Source organism: Camellia sinensis, chromosome 9 (assembly GCF_055761805.1).
Source record: "Camellia sinensis isolate YWXY chromosome 9, ASM5576180v1, whole genome shotgun sequence".
Classification (NCBI taxonomy): Eukaryota; Viridiplantae; Streptophyta; class Magnoliopsida; order Ericales; family Theaceae; genus Camellia; species Camellia sinensis.
Genome location: NC_138969.1, coordinates 26,835,732 through 26,847,330, shown reverse-complemented (window position 1 = coordinate 26,847,330; position 11,599 = coordinate 26,835,732).

Genomic DNA, 11,599 nt, shown 5'->3' with positions numbered 1-11,599 from the left:
AGTAATTTATTTTTGTAAAAAATTACATCAATTAGATATTGTTAGTTATTTGATCAATCATATTTGTGTCAACAGCAAATATGATTTTTAAAATAAATATACTTACCGTTAACACAAATATAATCTGATCAAGTGGCTGTCAATATCTGATCAATGTGATTTTTTGAAAGAATGAATTACTCAACAAGCCTTACACATTGAATGATTTGAATCATCGATGCGGATTTTGTGATGGACTCATGGAGACCCAGTAATACTCTCCAATCCGATTTGGACTGGAGAGAAACATTTTCCTAAAATTTGTTTGAAAATTATAACTCTACTTAGATTGTGTTTAGTTGGAGGATTTGATGAGAAAAATAATAAAAAAAAAGAAGTGTAATATCACTTTTTTGTTTGGTTATAATGGAAAATATTGGAGAAAAGAAAGTGAGAGGAAAATGTAATCTCACTTTTTGTCTTTTAGGTTCACTTTAGGCTTTTTCTTTCTCCATTTCCCGACTCAACCAAACATAACTTAAAATTTGAATCCTATCAGTTTTTTCTTATTTTCTTTTATTTCCCTTTCATTTTCTATTTCCTCAGCAATTCTTCCAACCAAATGCATCCTTAATGGGTTGTTTCTTGAGAATTCTTTCAAAATTAAAATTAAATTAGCGTTTGTCAAATGTGGTGCGTGTACAAATCAAGTAAGTAAAAATAAAATAAAATAAAATGATAAAAAAAATTATTATCCATAATTTGTGTTGCTACTCTGGTGTTAAGAGCCTTCTTAATAAATTAAACCTCAGTCTAGCCAATGTTATTGAATGGCAACATATTGCAAATTTCCATAATTTTACTAGGACCAGTTCTTGCTTGGCAGTGGGCTAGAAACCTCCCAAGTTTGGATCCTTCAAACTCAACACAGATGGTGCGGCTAAGGGAAATCCAGGATTAGCCTTTGCGGAGGGACTATTAAAGACCATTTGGGTCACTGGGTTACTGGTTTGGTATGGTGTCCAGCATAGAGGCTGAACCTTGGGTCATGAGAGATGGTCATAACCTGGAGCCAAATATTGTTAATTTGGAAGTTGAAACGGATGCACAAGTTTTGAAACTTCTCATTCTAGGAAACAGTAACGAATATCACCATTTTTTTTTTTTTGTTACAGGAAAATCTTCCCTACCCTCCCGCAAGTCCAAGGCAGCGCCCCTTACAGAGATCACCAAGGTGTCCTGTTAGCCATTCCGAGCGAGGAGACTATAACCAGGGAACTTGCCCCGATCTCCCAAGACAAGCTCCGCTTAAGTCAGGACTCGCACAGCGGGGGAGCATTGAACCCACACCAAGTGCTGACTAGACAACTTGAGATCCAACCTCCTAACCAACAGTGCTTCGCCCAGGAGATTGGCCCAATGTGAGAATTGAACTTGTGACCTTGGGGCATAAACCCCAAGGCCTTACCACAATGCTGCAACCCCTTGGGTTAAGTATTACCATCTTAGCAATTTCATATCTGATTGCAAGTACCTCTTGCATTACCTAGGGGTGAAGTCAATTAATCATGTTTACTGTGAAGCCAACGCATGTGCAAACATCCTTGCGAATCAAGAAAGTAACATTATAGAAGGATTTTTTTGTTTATCCTTTTTGCCTTTTTGTATCTCAGCACAATTATTTGATTATGTTAGAGGTTTTGTATACCCTAGAATGTTGCACTCTTAAACTCTTTTATTATTAATATATGGAGAATCCTATTGTATACATCTCATATCATATGCACTTTTAGTTATGTTATTTTTTTCTTTAATTATGGTCAATTTTCTTCTTTAGTTATGACATTATTATGAAATTTTGATTGTGACTTTTTGTCTTGGAATTATGACATTTTTTTATTTTTTTTAATTATGACTCAGAAAGTATGAAATTATATCATTTTTTGTAGTTATAATATGGTACACATCCTTTGAGGGGTGTGTACCATAGCCTTTCCCAGTAGTATATAAGCTCTTTATTTAAAAAAAAAAAAAAGAAGAAAAAGGCTTCTTAATCAAATCTAAGGTCTCTATATAATTTTTTTTCTTTAAAAAGAAAAATAAAAAATTTACATGGCATAAAGTGATGGAAAGACTTCACCAAGTGGAGAACTACTCGTCCAATTTAAATATATATATAAAAAGGAAAAATTAATATGAACTTTGTGCAATTTTAGTCTGCAATATCTAAAATGTGTGAATTTGGCTCCCGGAGTATAAGTGTGTTTCAATTTTATTTTTAATATTTAAATTATATCAATTTAGTGTCCAATGTAAGTAATTAAGTTTGGGTGGCTTATAGCATCTCCAACGGTTGAACAAATTTTTCACCAAATTTGAGTAAAAAAAAGTCAAATTTCTCATTTTGATACCAACAGCTCCAACCGTTCACTGTAGCATGCATCAAACAGAAAGGGTCGTCCGTCCGGTCGATCAGTAAAAGCAAATTTCCAGTTTTTGCCTTCATTTCTATTGCTTGAAAAAATACTTAGGTGGTCGACCGGGTGGTCGACCCCGTAGTGTAAAATTTTCACAAATTTCTACTTTAACAGCTATGCATAGTGAATTGGTGAAAGGAGCAAGCCGTCCTCAGTTTGGTGAAATGTTTGATGTTTTCTCAATTTGATACTGTTTTAGTGCAACCATTGGAGCACAAAAAGCAGCTTTTTTTCATCAAATTTGAATTTGTTGTTGGATTTGGTGAACGGTTGGAGATGGCCTTAAATTGGTAATATGGGATTACATCTAACATTTCCCCTCATGTGCAGCCCAGTAGCATATAGAAGTGATTGAGAAGCCCAATTGAAAGATGGACTGTTGTACTGCGGGAGGTGAGAGACCACACAAGACCTGGTTACGATATCATATTGAAGCATTCAACTCAAAATCAATTAGCAATGAGTGAAGAGGACTCAAGGGAGTTAGATGAAATAATGGTAGGACCGACAATTGGAGTAAGCACCTTAAGAGCAACCATAGGCATGATCTCAGAAGCGGAATATGTATCAAGCTCATCAGGAAACAAGTCTATCGAGGGATTAGTGAAAAGTGGAACAAAAGTGGAGGGTAAAGAGAATTTGGACATAATTTAGAACATTTTGTGTTTCTAGAAGATCATATAGCGAGAAACACAATGATGATTGGAATGAGGATCTTAATAACAATAACATTTATGTTTGATGCCATACTGCAAAAAACAACAAAGACGGGCATGAGGTTCTAGTTTAGTACATTCATAGGGTTGAAGGAGGACAAAATATGCACAACCAAATACTCAAACGTTGTATTTGATTAGGGAATTTGAGAAGAGATTTGAAAAGAAAAAGTAAAAATGTACGTGAAATATGAATAAAATACCACATTCCGGCTGGTCTTTCCATATTGTACCATGTATGATGTCCATTCCATTGTATGATGGACACCACATCGCATGACTCCACAAAATCTGACACACACGCATAACCCCCAACTACCACAGTTGGCCCAAAATACCACATTTCGGCTGGTCTTGCCACTGAACATGCAGCGTACATGTTCACAACTACACATCTGGACAGAGCAAAAACCAAATATTTGACAAACAATAACAACACGCCATTTCCATCACAGCACGCCACATAACCAAAAGTCCTGACGACACTCCTAAAGTGTGCATAACTATTTTCAACATATTTACGAACGTTACAATCCTATTGAAGTTGAAGATTCTGCGGTTGTGTGTGTTGTATTAAAACTAACATGACAAAATTGGATGAAAATAATGTCATTGCGCGTGACAAATTGACTCACAGCAACGACATCCCAACATAATACAAGAAGTAACTTGTACCAATACCATTGACGAAGGTCCGACCACTCACTTAACAATGTAATGTAAGTATTACAAAAGCGGGACATTTAAACCTGTATTCTCATATGTGACATTTAAACCCATACACACAAGCACCATCATGACGCATAATCCGTTCATGTATGGACAAAATTATACCAACAAAACAGGCCATCTACAACCCCAAACAGGAAATCATTCCCAGTATACATTGACAAATACAAATCAACATTGCAAAAGCAAGTCAAACTTAATTACCATGTCTAACTAACAGACCACCCACAACACCGTAGCAATATATACCGAAACACTGGCCTATTACGGTTACACAGTAACTGGTGTCTGAATCCTCATATGGCATATTCATATGGCACAATATCGCAAAATTTCACATTGCACATTACTTTACACTGAAAGCCCCAAACGCACTAACACCCAAATACGAAAACAATAAACAAACACTCAAAACCCAAAAAAATGCAGAACACATCAACGATTGACGTGTTAAACATTAAACAGCGTTGCATTTCATTGTCATCGTCTGCAACTTCGGCTTAGACGGTATCGGTGTACACCAACCGAAAATACTGTCCTCCGTCTCTGTACACTATCCGAGGAAGACGATGTCAAGCTCTCGCTGGCGCTGATTACTCTGACTGTGTATCGATACAAAGGTGGTCCATCAGTGTACAAATTCCTCTAATTAGGGTTCCAAGCCAAAAGCACAAATGTGGAATTTGTGCAATCCCTCTTCGAAAATACCTTACACACATTTAGGGTTTTCACCCCATTGATATAGAAATGTTCAAAACGTGGAAATGTTGAAGGCCAATGTTTCCTTACGCAGACCATAAGATTTAATTGAAAAACTGAGGGAAACTAAAAAAAAGCATATAGTGCGCTTTATATCTACAAATATAATTTTCCCATTACCAAAATCACACATTTGCCCCCACTGTAAACATCCACATGCGCGTGGAGTTGGACAAAATTGACATTCTAACTTTTTGAGGACTTTTGAGTTCAAAAGAAAAGATGCAGGATTAAATGGTGTACAAGTTCCCAACTTAAGATTTATTGGTATTTTATTCAAAAATTAATTTATATTTGGTTTCTTATGTACACCTGGACTTTTTTTTATATAAAAATAGAAGTAATGTTATAATAACTATGCTTATACATCACATTAGATTTATTATTTTATTTATCATAGTTGTATTAATAATACCGTTAGTTTTTTACTCACATGAGTTGTGTTCGATTTAAAAAAAAAAAATAAAAGTATAATAAAAACAATTACAAATAGTATTAATTAAAAATTGAGAAATTAAGAAAGTATGGTAAAATAATCATACTATGAAATTATAAAAGGATCTTCCAAGTTTAAAAAAGGGATTTTTAGTGATAAATCGATTTTAGAGTTGTTGAAATCCATTAGGTCCACCAAGGATTATTATAGCCTATTTAGTTCCATGTATTTATCTTTTTATTCCATGATATTCTTTTTCCTAATTTTGTATTTTTTGTTAGACTATTATTCCCTTATGTATAGAGTTTATACACATAACAAATATGTACGTTTCTTTTTTCTTTTTCTTTTTTGTGTGTTCATTTTGTTTTGGTAGTTTGCAGTATTCCTGCTTTTGATTCAGATTCAAATTCAGTTGGATGTGTTTCAATTTTTGCTCGCTCGTTTGAAGGTTTCGGTGTGCTAGGGTTTCATTATTGCAGTTGTGGTAGGGTTCGGTGATTTGGGAGTGAAGACGACGACTCGAACGGTGTTCGGTTGTGACATTGTTTGGAGTATAACTGGGTGAAATCAGTCGTTTTCGAGGTAGAGGATGAGTGCAGAATTTTATAATTAAGGTTAGTATCGTTTTGGTTATGAATGCATGTTCAGTTTATGTTTTGATTTATGTGATGGATTGGATGCTTTGTTTTTTGAATTATATAGATTGGATGCTCTATTTTTTGAATTATATGCATTTTACGTGGCTCTGTGTTGGTGAGGTAATTCATATTATGTAAACAATGTGGATGTTCACATCTTATTGGTAATGAAGGTGGTGATATTTTCAATTTGGATTTAGTAGTGTAAAATGTATATGTCGGCATATACTTTGTGTATGAATGTATGTTCGTTTTATGTTATGTTTTGATTTATGTGAGGATTGCATGTTCTATTTTTGAATTATTTAGATTTTATGCATTTTTTGGAATATGTGGTAATACAAGTGTTTGTTTGATGGGTTTTTGTTGTTTGCTTAATGAGGCTCTGTGTAGGTGAGGTAATACAAAGTATGTGAACAGTGTGGATGTTCACATCTTATTTGTTATATCTTATGGAGGCTTGTTTTCATGTTGTGTATTGTCACCTCATTTGGGTGATGTGATTTTGATCTTGTTAAATGTTTTATGCTGTGTAAGGATGCTGGTGGTAGTTTTCATTCTGAATTTAGTAGTGCAACTGTACACATAGGCATTTATTTTGCATAATGTGAATGTTCACATAGTATGGGTTATTGTATGTGCTATTCTTCGTATGGTTATAACGTGGTTATTAACTTTTGTATTGTTGTGTTTTTACAGGAGATGGATACCTTTATGATATTGGTGTGCACATATGGTTCCAGTACAACTGTAATAAATGCGGTTTGCATATTGTGTTATTCTCATTTGGTGGAGTGTTTGTGTGAAAAATAGGGTGAGTTGTCTACTTGTTCTATTTTATCTCTGTTTGGTTAGATAATTCAGATTATGTGAACAATGTAATTGTTGACATATCATTGACTATAATGTGGTTATTCACTTCCTTATTTTTGTATTTTTGTAGCAGATGGATACCTTCATGTTGTTGGTGTGCTCATATGGGTGTAGTATTACTGTAATAAATGTGGTGTGAGCGTTGTTTTATTCACGTTTCGTGGAGTGTGTGTGAAAAATAGAGCGAGTTATCTACTGATTATGTTTCATTGTTCTATCGGCTACCTGGGATTAATAGGTGTAATTTGGACAGTGATGATGAGCTTCAAAGTATGTTCTTTCTTGCCAAATCAATGAGGGTTCACCATGTAGAGGTTATTGTTAGATTGGTGTAATGATGGAATTGCATGGATAGTGATAATGATGAAGATGAGAATGTGGGTGATATTTTTTTTTTTTTTTGGAGAGTTTGAGATTTTATAGGTTTTTTGTTTCTGGATTTATGGTTTTTTGTACTAGAATTTTGTCATATGTATTGTCAATTAATGTTAATATTTTCCCTTTCATATAATATTGAATGGTGTATATGTTTTTGTTGTGTTCATTACCATTATGCAATATTGATGATGTGAATATTCAAGGACCATTTTGTTTATTTAGACACAAACATGATGTAAATATTCACAATGCAATAAATAAATGTGAAGTTTCACATTAATTCTGATATGTTTGTTTATGGGTCGTACACTTAATTAATGTATAATGTGAATTTTAACATCTATAGTCGACCACAGTATGATGTGAATATTCACAATGCAATAAATAGAAGTGAAGATTCACATTAATTCTAATAAGATCATACACCTAATTAATGTATAATGGGAATGTTAAAATCTGTAGTCAACCACAGTAAACATAGGACATAATTTGAACATTCACATTTATTGAACATAAATTAAGATGTGAACATTCACACAAACTTCAACATAAGAAAATAGATGTGAATGTTCACAGTTTATATTGTTTAGCACACGCAACACATCAACACCAAATATACCATCAAAACACATAGGTGTGTGAGAAGTATATCATTGATTTATATATATGTTGTCAAGTGTTTTCAACTATAAGTTATCAAAGTTACAAAAATAAAAAAAGCTAGCACTGTATTTTGGTATAGCTAGTGTATGGTGGACAACCCCAACCATCGAACAATGGAGTTTGCCTCAAGTAGTCCAGTTGAAGATCCAAGAACTTGATGCTTCTCATCGGTTTAACTAAGCCTGTAATGTTTGATTGATAATTGACATGCTGCATATCAATGTTGGTGTTACTCTCAAGAGGCATGCTCTCTTTTTTGACATGATATTCCTTCTTCTTTATCTTTGTGCAAAATTTAGATACAACATCTGTTACATGGGCATGCACAAATAGTGAGTGTTTATATGAACATTAAATTTGATTTCAATAGAATTGGTAGGGTAGGCACACATATTGACATCAGCACATCATTAGTCAGTGTAGATGTTCACATTCGATGATATTCTTATAAGCAAAAGCAATAAAGTGCTATTTAGGTGACAAATATAGTAATGTGAACATTCACATCATTGTAGATGTGAATATTCACATTATTGCTAGGGTACAAATAGGAGTGGTCACATCGAATGTTAATATTTATACATCCATATAATATTAGGTATATCTATGTGTATAGAAGGGAATGTTAAAGTTCACATCAACATTTGGTTACAACAATTCACAGTAAGACAATGATTATATGTACATATTTATAAGTAAATAGCACCAATGTGAATATTGATAGTGGCTATAAACAACCAAACAACATGACAACATCACCCATTCATTAACTACAAACCACATATTTTCAATGTACACAACTGTGATATGAATATTAAGTGGACAAATATGAACAACATATTACAATGTCAAGGTTCACATCAAAATTGAACTACAACTAGAAAAAATGTTTTTATTTGGGGATTTGCTTGACACAATGTTCACAATCATATAACAAATTTATTCAGGACAAAGTCCCCATGTGAATGTTGACGTTATGCGAACAACAACAACAATATTCGAAACAACGACAATTGTCTGTTTTCTAGGAAAAACAACAAATTTGGGAGTTTACATCATTTCAACGATACCAAGAACAACAAAAAGAGGGAACATAACAGCAAAAACATGAACAAGAAAAACCAAAAATAACAATAGCAACATGTGAGAAAGTTTGCATTAGGACAAAACAAAATGTAATTTGATTACACAAAAAAATGGGAAAAAAAGGTGCTTACATTTGGTCTCCATGTCGAGTTGATACACTTTGATATATGCAAATGTTCATAGCGCTGTTTCTTCTTCGTTGGAGTATGGTTCCAGTAGCCGACAACACTTCAATGAAAGTGGAACGGTGGGAGAACAGAAAGACGTAAACAGTGGGTTGATTTCGTGATGGCAACGGTGAATCGATGTGAACTTCCAATTGCCGACGACGATGGGATGATGGTAGGATGGTAGATAAAGCAATGTGAGATTTTGCTACAATAGTGAGGGTTTTGGGAAGGAAAGATTTGGGGAGTGAAATATGGAATAATGAAGAGGAGTGTTTTGATTGGATTTGATTTCAGAATGGAAATACGTGCGGGAGAGATTGAGGGTGTTTCAGTATTCTTACCTCAAATAGGTCCTAAAGAAATACTCAAAAAGAATATGGGTTAGATAAAATAGAACTTTTAGAAAGAGAATTTATTAAAAAAGTTCCCTTTAAAAAATAAGTACAAAAAATGAATTATCAAAAATCTGAAAAAATAAAACCTATAAAAAATAATTTAAATTACAATCTATATTCTCACTTAAAAATAAATAAATAAATTGATAAAGAATTGTACAAAACCTAAACAAATAATTTAAAATATTCATAGTATTATACTACCTTATTGTTGGGTATACCTCCTTATTGGAGTGTGGGACCTAATTGGTTTGTTAAAAGAATTCTAATTTGGTTTGGTTTTGGTATAATATATTTTTAATATATTATATCTAATTTGTGGAAACCCAATTCAATTTGGAAACAACTAAGGGTTTGATAAAAAAACCCTAGATGCACAATATATGATTGGCATTGTTTTTCCCAAAAGAAAAAGTGCAGCCGTTTTTGCTTGGGAAGTTGCAGCACGTTTTTGATCAATTAATTCGGTGAGATAGCACTTGGTGCATCATATTTGGTGGAATTAAATTGGGTGAGTTAGTGTTGTTGTTCGGCTAATCTTCGGAAGTTCCCTTTGCTTCGGTTTTGTTGGTTCTTTGAAGCATTATCAGTGTGCTTATTCGGTTGTTTGGTGGAGTTGATTTGGGTTAATTATTTTGGGTCTTCTACAACTTTGGTTCTGAAGATTTTGGTTCATCTATTTGGTGAGGTCTTTCCTCTTTGTTTATTTGTGATTATTTGGAATTCACCTAAGGGTGGTTTGTGAGACCATTCGTGTCTTGTTTGTAATTGTTTGGAAACGTTTTGGTTGATAGTGGAATCAGATTTCGATCTCGTGGACGTACCTTACATTGAGGGAACCACGTAAAAATTCTTGTGTTACTTTTGATTTAATTTTTCCGTTTTAGTTTTTATTCCCATTGATTGATTTACTTGTGGGGAATCACATATTTTTCCTAACAACTGGTATCAGAGCTTAGGTTTATTTGAATTTATTTATTTGTGTAAATCAATGGAGGGGAATATGGGCCGCATGTCTAGCTTCAATGGAAGTAATTGGGTAACTTGGAAAACTAAAATGAAGGATCTATTATTTTGTAAAGATTTGTTTGGACCCAATGAGGGTGATAGTGGCAAACCCGAGGGTATGAAAGATGATGAATGGAATAGGCTTAATCGAAAAGCCGTTAGTGTTATCCGTCAATGGATTGATGACAGTGTGTTTCAGCATGTTGCTACTGAAACTTCGGCACATGATTTATGGAAAAAATTAGAGGGCCTTTATAATAGGAAATTAGCCACAAATAAAGCTTTTCTGTTTCGTAAGTTGGTTAATTTAAAATATAAAGAGGGTAGCCCTATTCCGGAACATCTGAATGAAACAAAAAGTATTGTTAACCAACTTGCTTCTATGAAAATTGTTTTTGATGATGAGTTGCAGGCTTTGATGCTACTTAGTTCTTTGCCCGAAAGGTGGGAGACTTTGGTTGTGACGGTTAGCAATTCGGCACCTGATGGAGTTGTCACAATGGGCCAAGTCACTAGTAGATTGTTGAATGAAGAAACTAGAAGAAAATCAGCAGGTTCCTCTCATTCGGAAGCATTTGTTGTGAGAGGCCGAAGCAAAACAAGGGGGAGGAATAAGACTCCTCATGGTCGTGATCAAAGTCGTGACAAATCAAAAGATGGTTCTTTTTCAAAGGAAGGCATTGAGTGCTATTATTGCCATGAGAAAGGGCACATGAAGCGAGAATGCCGAAAGCTCAAGAACAAGGAGAAAAGGCGTGACAAAAGTGTGGATAAGAAGCAAGAAGACACAACGGTAGTTACTACCGATGATCTCATGGTCGTTTGTGAAGATGATTGTATCAATTTTGTGGGCCAAGAGAGCAATTGGGTGATTGATTCCGGTGCTTCTTTTCATGTGACTTCTCGAGTTGATTTCTTCACTAGCTACACCAAAGGAGATTATGGTTCTGTTTGAATGGGTAATGAAGGTTTGTCCAAGATTATTGGCATGGGTGATGTTTGCTTGGAAACAAATTTGGGCTACAAGTTGTTGCTTAAAGATATGAGGCATGTTCCCGACATTCGCCTCAATTTGATCTCTACTGGGAAGCTAGATGATGAAGGCTTCAACAACAAATTTGGTGATGGAATATGGAAGCTCACAAAGGGTTCTTTGGTGGTGGCTAAGTGCAAGAAGATTCATACACTTTATTCGATGCAAGGAAAACTTTGTAAAGGTGTTGTCAATGCACTTGAAGATGATACTTCTACTGAATTGTGGCACAAGCGACTTGGGCACATGAGTGAAA